Source organism: Rhinopithecus roxellana, chromosome 2 (genome assembly GCF_007565055.1).
Source record: "Rhinopithecus roxellana isolate Shanxi Qingling chromosome 2, ASM756505v1, whole genome shotgun sequence".
NCBI lineage: Eukaryota > Metazoa > Chordata > Mammalia > Primates > Cercopithecidae > Rhinopithecus > Rhinopithecus roxellana.
Genome location: NC_044550.1, coordinates 36,874,407 through 36,885,794, shown reverse-complemented (window position 1 = coordinate 36,885,794; position 11,388 = coordinate 36,874,407). Strand labels below are relative to the sequence as shown.

At 38.1% G+C, this 11,388-nt stretch overlaps 1 protein-coding gene across 1 annotated transcript in view; it reads right to left on the bottom strand.

The window, feature by feature from the left end:
- The window catches only part of CCDC158 (coiled-coil domain containing 158), a 122,429-nt gene that overhangs the window by 105,695 nt on the left and 5,346 nt on the right, over positions 1-11,388 (bottom strand). The window contains exons 2-3 of the mRNA XM_030922170.1: positions 7,102-7,144; positions 1,379-1,498 (exon numbers count right to left, since the gene is read on the bottom strand). The gene's annotated coding sequence lies outside the window, so the exon portion shown is untranslated. The remainder of the gene's footprint in view (positions 1-1,378; positions 1,499-7,101; positions 7,145-11,388) is intronic.

The window sequence follows — 11,388 nt, the reverse complement described above, 5'->3', positions numbered from 1 at the left end:
TATTAAGCACAGGTTAGAACCTGATAGTCCACAGCCCTGACAGTGGAGTAGGTATTTGAAGAAGTAGCAGCCTCAGAGAAGCAGTGTTTCTTGGGGCGAATGAGATACAGAGAGAAAAGATGGTATACCCTAGGGACACGGCAGTCAAGGGAAAGAAGGAAATGAGAGAGAAACACTAAGGAACCAGCAGAAACAAAACACAAGCTAGATATACCACCCTCCTTCCACCCTTCCCACCCAATACCACTAACCATAAAGAAACTGCATGGCAGAAGGCAGTCTCAAAGTAAGAACCTTGTCCACAAAATGAATAGGAATAGATAAAAGCAGACTACATCTACTGCAAAATGTCAGAAAACATGAATAAAATCTTTTCTGATGATGAAAAGTCTTTCCCACAAACAATAAACATGAAGCCAAAGAAAACTGTAACATAATGCTCCAAACTGAATCCAGTATGCTCAAACAAGCATTTAGGGGTATGAAAAATCACCCCTGAATTAGAAATGTAAAGTCAAAGAATAAAAATGGACAAGAAACAAAACAAGAAAACAAACAAACAGGAAGAGATTAAATGAGAGTTGTTAAAGTTAGGAAAGACAGAGAAATAAAAAACAAAATTATATCAGAAATAAAGACTGAATCACAAAGTATACAAGCAATGACAGGTTGTAATAAAAATTTAGTAAAGGCACTGAAGAAAATCAGGAAAGCCACCATTAGAATAAAAAATAAAATAAAGAAGTAAAAAGGGTGAAAGCCGGGCCTGGTGGCTCACGCCTGTAATCCCAGCACTTAGGGAGGCAGAAGCAGGATGACAGCTTGAACCCAGGAGTTCAAGACCTATCTGGGCAACAAGCAAGACCCCATTCTCCACAAAAAGGAAGAAAAGAAGACCAAAAAAAAAAAAAAAAAAAAAAAAAAAAAGAATGAGAGAGGATTGAAATGGAAGACAGGTAAATAAGGTTGAATATAACTGGGTTTCCTAAAGGAAAAACAGAACAATGAAACAGAACTATTATTTAAAACTATAATCCAAGAAAATTTTCTAGATACAAAGACCTGAATCTACACATTTTCCATACTAGGGAAAGGTGACCAAGAATGATCAACTCTGAGACTTAGACTATTAAAACAATATTAAGACTTTAAAGATAATGAAAAAATCCTGAGTACCTCCAGGCAAAAAAGATGAAATAATTTACAAAGGCAAGAAGATTAGACGGGCACCAGGTTATTAAAAAGCAACACACACAGTAAGGCAAGAGTGTAGTAGTACTTTCAAGAAAGAAAAGAAAGGACAAACCAAGGATATTACAGCCAGCCAAGATGTCCTTCAAAAGGTCTGAAGCCACAAAAAAAGCAGTTTTGACCGTACCGGAATACTGTGCCGTGTGCCTCTGCTGAGGATTCTGCTAGAGAAGATGAGCCTTATACACCCAAAAGACCACTGTAAAATGTGGCAACTGGTGAAGATCTTCAAGGTTTCGTGTAGGTTCTAAATTTTCAAAAGTAAATTTGGAAAAAAAGGATAAATACAAACATTTACAAAACAAGACTGCAAAAACTGCAAGGGGACTGATGGTGAATATTTAAATATTCAGTTATAGAGTTGAGAAAAACAAAGGTGAGGTAATGAGTAGTGATATAAATATTATGTGCATGACAAAGGAGAATAAATGTAACTAAAAACGGAAGGAAGAGGAAGAAAAGCAGAAAGTAAAAGACCATTGACTGTTATAAATGGAATAGACAGTAGTCGAAGGACACCACTTAAAACTGACAAAAAGTAAAAGGTCAAGTAAGAAAAAGGGGTTTTAAAAATGCACTATAAAAAGCATAAGTACAAAAGTAACCACTAGAGTAAAAATACAAACCTTCTTAAATGACAAAGAGTTCTAACGGGAAACATAAAGAAGAAACACCAAATAAAGAAACTCTAGCAAATATAACACATTCAGTAATTACACCCACAAGATAATATAATGGTGTGAAAAAAATACCACAGAATTTAGACCAGTCATGTCGATAAATGTCAGAGGACTTAACTTGCCTATTGGAAGACAAGGATTTTCAAATTGGCTTTTAAAAAAAACAACTCTTCTAAGTACAAAAAAGTATGCCTAAAATCATACAGATTGAAAAAGATTAAAAATAAAGGGATAAACAAAAATTTTCCAGGCAAATGAAAACAATAAGAAAGCACCGGTTAAAATCCTGATACCAGACTAAGCAGACTTCAAGCCAGAGAGCATTAACTAAAACAAAATGCAGTGCCCTTGAAGTTAAAAGCCACATTCCACAATAAAGATATGTACCATATAACACAGCAATCACTTGGATAAAGCATAAATCCACAGAAGATATGCTAAGAACTGCAAACACAGTAATAATGGGAGGCTTTAACAGACAATTAGTATTACACAGGCCAAGTGGCCAAAAAATAAGTAGAGATATAAAAGATTTAGAAGAACTAATCACTAATGTAGACCTTTTGTCTATGTATTAAACACTATACTTTGATAACAGACAATATACTTTCCTCACCAAGGGCACATGACACATTCACAAAAATCAGTCACATTCTAGGGCACAAATAAAAGGTTGGTAGGCTCCATAAAGTAGAAATGTTACAAACTACACCTTCTGGTCACAGTATAATAAAGCTAAAAATTAAAGTCAAAATCTCCAAATTAAAAAGGTATTTCCACTTGGAAATTAAAAGGCCTTCTATTAAACAACTCTTGTGTGATAAGGGAAATACAAGCTGAAATTAAATAATTTCTGAAAAATAACAAATAATAAGGAAAATAGTACATATCAATCTGTGACATACATTAAAATAGTAAAAAGATGAAAATTCCCAGCCCTGGACACATATGTAATAAAAATGAAATAATAAAAGTAAATTAAGTCTCTAACACAAAAACATAGAAAAATGGGTGAACTAAAAGAAAGCACAAGTAGGAAATAATAAATGCAAAAGCAGAAATTAATATAGAAAAAAGAAAAACAATTGGTCAAATTCATGAATCAAAATCTTGATTCTTTAAAAAACAAAATAAAACAGATGTGGGTGAGGACCACTAACGTGATGGGAAAAGGAAGATCAGGTAACACACTGCTTATCATTTTTACATTAATTCATGATTATAAGCATAAAGTGCTTAAAATTTTTTTTAAAAACCCTGAGCATAACAGTTTTTATTAAACTGAATTCATTTTTGTTATACTCACATTTTCTTCCTTTTGATTACTGAGATGCCACCTGTCAAAACTACAATCAACGATAGAACATATCTACCTTAATATGTTTCGTGCTATCATTTTTTAGGAAGTAGTAGGCAGGGAGATATTCCATAAAGAATTATAACAAATAGAATGTTAGTCAAGATTGCTAGGCAATTTAAATGTTCTAAATAGAAGAGACTGCTACTTGAGAAAAAAAAACCTTGCCTATTGAAAGAAAAGGATTTTCAAATTGGCTTATAAAAAACGACTCTATGCTGTGTACAAGAAGCATGACTTCTCATTTAAACGAGTTTCACTGTGAATGTTTATTGTATAATTTTATTGATACACTAAAATGATACATTTTGGGATTCTTCAGGATAACGAATGACACTAAGAAAGTTCAAATTGCTGAGTAATGTTATCATGAATTAGAGATCAATCAGAAGCACAAAGAAATGAGTAGGAGAGGTATAGAACCACAACCAAATACTGGCAAATCATATAGTAATTCACTATCAAAGACTTTAGTATTAAGCAGGAAACAGAATCTAAGACCGAGGCAGAACTGAAACTAGAAGTTAGAGAGTAGAGAAAAGAAGAAAGAGGAAGGTTTGGCTTTAGAATATTCTGATGTTGAAACCACACTTGTTTACTTCGATGTAAGATGATGAATGCTTGTGTTATCATAACTCAGTATGAATGCTTGTGTTATTCATAACAGGCTGTTGGAAAGCAGCAGTCCTTCAAAGGGGAATTTTTTTCTTAGAAAATTAGTAGTGTATAGAAGACAGCACAGGTTTATTCACTTAAAATAGAGTTTTAAAGCAACCATTCATTTGTGAAGAGGAGGCTTAGTACCTCTGTTGCCAATGCTGGTAGTTATTTTGTGTGTGTATTCTAGAGTAGTGAAAATCTGCATTTAAATAATATTTGTAATTCATTTTCACTATTTTAGACTGACCATATATCCTCAATTTGGTCAAGACATCAGTGTTTCTCTACTTTTGTGACACTATAGGAATTGAAATATTTTTCCTATTTTCAGGCATAAAGCTTATGAAATGATTAAAGATTTCTAGAAAAAGCAAGGTTTTTTGCTTTGGTAAATCATAAAACTGTTTAAAAAAAGCTCTGCACTTGGTTGAACTGGGGATCATAACACGAACTTACATGTGTTTATTTTAAATCTCTGAGTAAAATACAGAGGTGAGACATTGGCCTCTTCTGATATGCCCAAGGTCTATTTTGAACAGTTCTGCCTGATTTAAAATTATGAACAAGTTCACATTAAAAGGAGCCTTACATTTCTAAAAAGTAGTATCTAGGCCAGGTGCAGTGGCTTACATCTGTAATCCCAGCACTTTGGGAGGCCAAGGTGGGCAGATCACGCGGTCAGGAGATAGAGACCATCCTGGCTAACATGGTGAAACCCCATCTCTACTAAAAATACAAAAAATTAGCTGGGCGTGGTGGTGGGCACCTGTAGTCCCAGCTACTTGGGAGGCTGAGGCAGGAGAATGGCGTGAACCCGGGAGGCGGGGCTTGTGGAGAGCAGAGATCGTGCCACTGCACTCCAGCCTGGGCAAGAGAGCAAGACTCTGTCTCAAAAAATAAAATAAAATAAAATAAAAAGTAATATCTATGTAACGATTCTACTCTAGTTATTTGATTGGAATGTTGCAGGAAAAAAAAAAAGAGTCTAAGAAACCACAGACCACAAAGAGGGAACTTTTGGAGGAAAATTACCTAAAGCCTTAGGCTTTGTTATATAGTTGAGATAAAACATTTAAAAGTATCTCCTGGGTTCTGACTCCTCCTCCTTGGATTCGAAAGACCCTGGTAGGTATGCACTTATACTTTTCCTAGTGTGAATAATCCTCACCTTGATTTCTTTTCGTATGGCTACTAGTTAAGGCAGACCTCTCATGTGACTATCACAGAATGAATAACTGATTTAGAATCCGTTTTTTTTTTTTTTGAGACAGAGTCTTGCTCTGTCGCCAGGCTGGAGTGCAGTGGTGCGATCTCGGCTCACTGCAATGTCCACCTCCTGGGTTCAAGCAATTATCCCACCTCTGCCTCCTGAGTAGCTGAGATTATAGGGATGTGGCACCACGCCCAACTAATTTTTGTATTTTTAGTAGAGACAGGGTTTCACCGTGTTGGCCAGGCTGGTCTTCAACTCCTGGCCTCAAGTGATCGCCTGCCTTGGCCTCCCAAAGTGCTGGGATTACAGGAGTGAGTCACCACACCTGGCCCAAGCTCTATTTTGATTGGGTACAGATGACTTATAATGTATGTTCTATTTATCTTCCTGGATTCTTCAACTGACTCAAGCTCCTAGGATGATGAACCACCCTACCTTCCACAGAAACCTGAGACTGGGGATCTTACAGAACTGGTCTGTATTCTTCCAGAACCAGTCTGCAGGTATGTTTTCCTTGGGAAATTCTGAGGTACCTCAAGACTGATTCAAATAAACATATCTGGGCTGGTACAATCTCAGAAACACAATAAGGAGAACCATTCATGCTGAACAGCATTGTACTACCTGAATTGCTGTTAGCTGCTTATTAACTTCACATGCTCTCAGTGTCTGTTTTCTCAATCACACTTTTTCAAGTCTCTGGATGTTGCAATCCTAGCTCTGTGATCTACTAGCTGTGTTACATTGAGAACAATATTTAACCTCTTACGACTATAGGGGGAGATAAAAGTATACAGTTTAAAAGGTAAAAGGGTATATACCTTAAAAGAATAAGAGTTAACTGAGATAACTCACGCACAGGTCTTCCTACATAGTAACTGCAGGCCTTCCTATATAGTAACTGCCTCAACACATATAAAGTACCAAACAATTGGATAGCAATAACGTGAATAACAATACGATCTGGCAGGGTGCAGTGGCTCACGCCTGTAATCCCAACACTTTGGGAAGCCAAGGTGGGCGGGGACCCCTTGAGCCCAAGAGTTAGAGACCAGCCTGGTCAACAGAGTGAGACTCTGTCTTTACAAAAAATGAAAAAATTAGCCGGGCACGGTGGTACTTGCTTGTAGTCCCAGCTACATGGAAGGGTGAGGTGAGAGGATCCCTTGAGCCCAGGAGTTCAAGGCTGTAATGAGCCATGATCACTTCACTCCAGCCTGGGTAACAGAGCAAGATCCCATCTCAAAAAAACAAAAGCAAAAAAACACCCCCAAATCCCAATACTATCTTTATAACTTAAGCAGTGTATGTAAACTAACTCACTTTCCCATAATAAAGCGCTATATTACATTACATATAGGCCCACTAACAGAAAAGAAAATGGGTTTAATCTGCATTGACTGAACACAGGGACTAGTATAATGTAATACGGAATTAAGCTATTTATGATCACATTTCACCCATACATAATACCATCTAGTAGGGAGGCAATATGGAAGAAGCACAGAACTTAGAATCAGGAAACTTAATTCTGTCATCAGTTAACTGTGAGGGCATGGGCAGACCTTTTCATATCTCTGAGTGTCAATTTCCACGCTTACTAAATGAAATTATAGTTGTGTTTTTCAAACCCTTCTTAAGCAGTGGAAATGTTTCTTTAAATCTTCTGAGCCCCACATACCCTCCTCTCTGCCCCAGAAACACCTCTATGAAACACAGAGGGCTCCACTGAACATAGTCTGAAAACCACAAAGATAAAGCAAGCTCTTGCAGCTTTTATATTGAAGGCCTATGATATATTTATATTCTGGCCCAGGCATCCATCAAGTTCAAGGCTTTAGGTTTTCTAAAATAAATCAGATATAGATACAGATAAAATAGTGTATCAGTTGTATATGTTCACAATTCTTAAATATAACTAGAAGTAAAACAAAAGTTACCTTAACTTCTGGATATTCTTATTTTCACTTATTCTATTAATACCTGAAAAAACAAAATATTTAAAATCTGCTCATTTATATATATTTCATTAACTGAAATTTATTATTTCAAAAGTTCAATTTACAAATTCATGTTCATCACTGAAGATCCTGACAATATGTAAAACACACATATAACAATGGCAAAAGAAGTGTTATTTTTTTCCTTTTACGTGAAAGTACATTTTAATAGCCTACAGCAGGCCAGGCATGGTGGCTAATACCTGTAATCCCAACACTTTGGGAGGTTGAGGTAGGAAGATTGCTTGAGGCCAGGAGTTTGAGATCAGCCTGGGCCACATAGTAAGACTTTGCCTCTACAAAAAAAATTTTAAAAAACAGCCTATAGGCCAGGCGTGGTGGCTTACGCCTGTTATCCCAGTACTTTGGGAAGCTGAGGTGGGCACATCACTAGAAGCCAGGAATTTGAGACCAACATGGGGAAACCCCATCTCTACTAAAAATACAAAATTAGCTGGGTGTGGTGGCATATGCTTGTAATCCCAGCTACTTCGGAGGCTGAGGCAGGAGAACAGAACGAGACGCCGTCTCAAAGAAAAATATAGCCTATAGCACTTATCTAAATCATGTTTTTACAACAAAATGTGTTTAATTATACGCTATTAGCCCAGTTCTAATTTTACTGGTACAGATCTCACTGGCACTATCAAGATAATGTAGCAAGTAAACCTATAGGCACATATGACCTAATAACAATATTCTCAGACCTGACCTTTCTCCAGATACAGTCCAAACTGACTTAAATAGACCAGTTAAATATCTTCTGACCATTTTAACTGTGTTTCACTGTTTGGAAATGCTTTTGACCAGGCAACATCACTTGTGCTTGGTTAGAGAAGTAATTGGGTAGAGAAACTTCTGTCTGGTGAGTCAAAACAGGTCTATATATTTTAAGCAGGTATACCGAAATGATAAACAACCAAAATTTTTGGAATATCTTGGTGGAATGTAAGCAGCTTTTCCACATTTAAAAAATGAATGAGCCTGTAATCCCAGCGCTTTGGGAGGCCAAGGAGGGAGAATTGCTTGAGCTCAGGAGTTTGAGACCAGCCTGGACGATATAGTGAGATCCCACCTCTACAAAAAATTTTAAAAATTAGCTGGGTATGGTGGGCCATACCTGTAGTCCCAGCTCCTCAGGAGTCTGAGGTAGGAGTATCACCTAAGCCCAGGAGGTCGAGGCCACAGTGGGCCATGATCAAACCACTGCACTCCAGCTTGGGCAACAGAGTGAGACCTTGTCTCAAAAAAAAAAAAAGAAAAAGAAGCCGGGCGCGGTGGCTCCCGCCTGTAATCCCAGCACTTTGGGAAGCCGAGGAGGGCGGATCACGAGGTCGGGAGATCGAGACCATCCTGGCTAACACGGTGAAACCCTGTCTCTACTAAAAATACAAAAAATTAGCCAGGCCTGGGGGTACGGGCCTGTAGTCCCAGCTACTCGGAGGCTGAGGCAGGAGAATGGCGTGAACCCGGGAGGCGGAGCTTGCAGTGAGCCGAGATGCGCCACTGCACTCCAGCCTGGGCAACAAAGCGAGAGTCCGTCTCAAAAAAAAAAAAAAAAGAAAGAAAGAAAAAGAAAAAAATGAATATATTCTATGTGCAGAATTCAGACTAATGAACAGAAGTAATGAGAGGCAGAGTTTAGTTCAAGGTGGAGATGGATTTTCTAAAAACTACAGTACCCTGAATATATACCTAGAGGGCTTCCTTGAGAGGTGCTGAAGATAAGAATGGGTGAGCACTTGTTGAAACGGCAACTGCCACTAGTATGCTTTCTTGGGTAGAGTGTTGGACTAGAAAATCTCTAAAATCTTCTCCAATTTGGACATTCTATGATTTCCCATGGAAAACATCCAACAAAAAACTGACCCAAAATATGACTTCTCACAAGTGATGTCAGTCAACAGCAAAGCCAGATAGGAACAATTCTACTGCTTCCAGCAAGTCTCATGCTATTTTGTTAAAAATGTTTGGCTCTAGATAAATTATAATAAAGTTTTTACTTTTTCTTTCTTTCTTTCTTTTGAGATAGGGTCTCACTTTGTCACCCGGGCTGCAGTGCAGTGGTGGCTCAAGCGATCCTCCCACCTCAGCCCCCCAAGTAGCTGGGACTACAGCCGCACACCACCACGCCTGGCTAATTTTTGTATTTTTAGTAGAGACGGGGTTTTGCCATGTTGCCAGGCTGGTCTTGAACTCCTGAACTCAGGGGATCTGTCTGTTTCAGCCTCCCAAAGTGCTAGGACAGGGATGAGCCACCATTCCCAGCTAAGTTTTTTTCCTTTAACATTTCTGCATATATATTTACAGTAGTATTAAATTCATCTTATCCCAAATCTGCTCTCTTCTTCTCCTCACTAAACCTTCTTTCTTGGGTATTTCAAATAACTTCATCAATTCAAATTCCATATCCAATTAATCATCATATTCTGTTAAGTTTAAATATGTAATATCTTTTAACTCAGTAAAGAAGACTTAGGTGGGGTCACAAGTCATAAGGACAGAATCCTTGAATATGCAACTTAGTTCATTTTACTCCCATTGTATTTTCATGCTTTCATCAGTTCTTAACAGGCCTACTACAAAGTATCTCAAAATGATCTTTCTAGTTTTAGTCTCTTAAAATCATTAAAAGTTTCCTATAAAACCAGAGCCATCTTGCTGTCTTGCTCAAAGACTAAGGTTTGAACTAAGACTAGCACTCTTAGGCTTGCCCTTTAGATGTGGCCTAACCCACTTACCAGTTCATTCTCTGGCCACTCCCTGACATACACTGTGCCCCAATAGATGTCTTACTTGCTGTGCCCTCAGTGGGTCATGCTCTTTTAGGACTCTGCTTTTATTTGTACTGTTCTTTTTGTCCCTCCTTACCCTCTCAGCAAAAACCTCTCCAGTTTGGCTTTTAGGGATATTACTGGTGGCAATGCACATTGATCCAGTTTTAAATTTCAGCATTCTAATAAGAAAAAAAGAAAACTACCCAATGTCTCTGCAAAAATAATGCAGAGGACTATATTTGAAGGACATGCTCCCCTTACTCTTCCCATATCAAAAGTGGCAAGCTTCAACTAAAGAATTCATGCATACAAAGCACTTAGCACATGGAGCGGCACACATAGCAGGGCTTTGATAACTATTAATTACTGTTGCTGGCATTTAGATAGTTTACAATATGTTATTGCTATGAATATAGTGTTTCTATAAATACTAGAAATAGAGCTGTTTAAAATCAAGACCAATCAAGTTTCTATCCTCATGAATTTATATTCCAATGGGGAAAGAAAGGCACTAAGGGGCAAAAAAAATCACAAATATAATTTTGGGGAGTTGTCAAGTACAATAAAGAAAATAACACAGGATAGTGGTATACAGAGAGATGGAGTTGAGACTCCTGATATGGTTTGGCTGTGTCCCCACCCAAATCTCAACTTGAACAGCATCTCCCAGAATTCCCACGTGCGTGGGAGGGACCAAGGAGGAGGTAATTGAATCATGGAGGCCGATCTTTCCTGTGCTATTCTTGTGATAGTGACTAAATTTCATGAGATCCGATGGGGTTATCAGGGTTTCCACTTTTGCTTCTTCTGCTGCTGCCATGTAAGAAGTGCCTTTCGCCTCCCACCATGATTCTGAGACCTCCCCAGCCATGTGGAACTGTAACTCCAATTAAACCTCTTTTTCTTCTTCCGAATATATCTTTATCAGCAGCATAAAAACGGACTAATACAGTAAATTGGTACTAGTAGTGTGGGGCATTGCTGAAAAGATACCCGAAAATGTGGGCGCGACTTTGGAACCGGGTAACAGGAAGAGATTGGAACAGTTTTGAGGGCTCAGAAGAAGACAGGAAAATGTGAACTTCCTAGAGACTTGTCGAATGGCTTTGCCCAAGATGCTAATAACAATATGGACAATAAGGTCCAGGCTGAGGTGGTTTCAGATGGAGATGAGGAACTTATTGGGAACTAGAGCAAAGGTCACTCTTGCTATTCTTTAGCAAAGAGGCTGGTAGCATTTTGCCCCTTCTCTAAAGATCTATGGAACTCTGATCTTGAGAAAGATGATTTAGGGTATCTGGCAGGATAAATTTCTAAGCAGCAAACCATTCAAGAGATGACCTGGGTACTGTTAAAAGCCATTCAGTTTTATAAGGGAAGCAGAGCATAAAAGTTTGGAAAATTTGCAGCCTGACTATGTGATAGAAAGGAAAAATCCATTTTCTGGGGA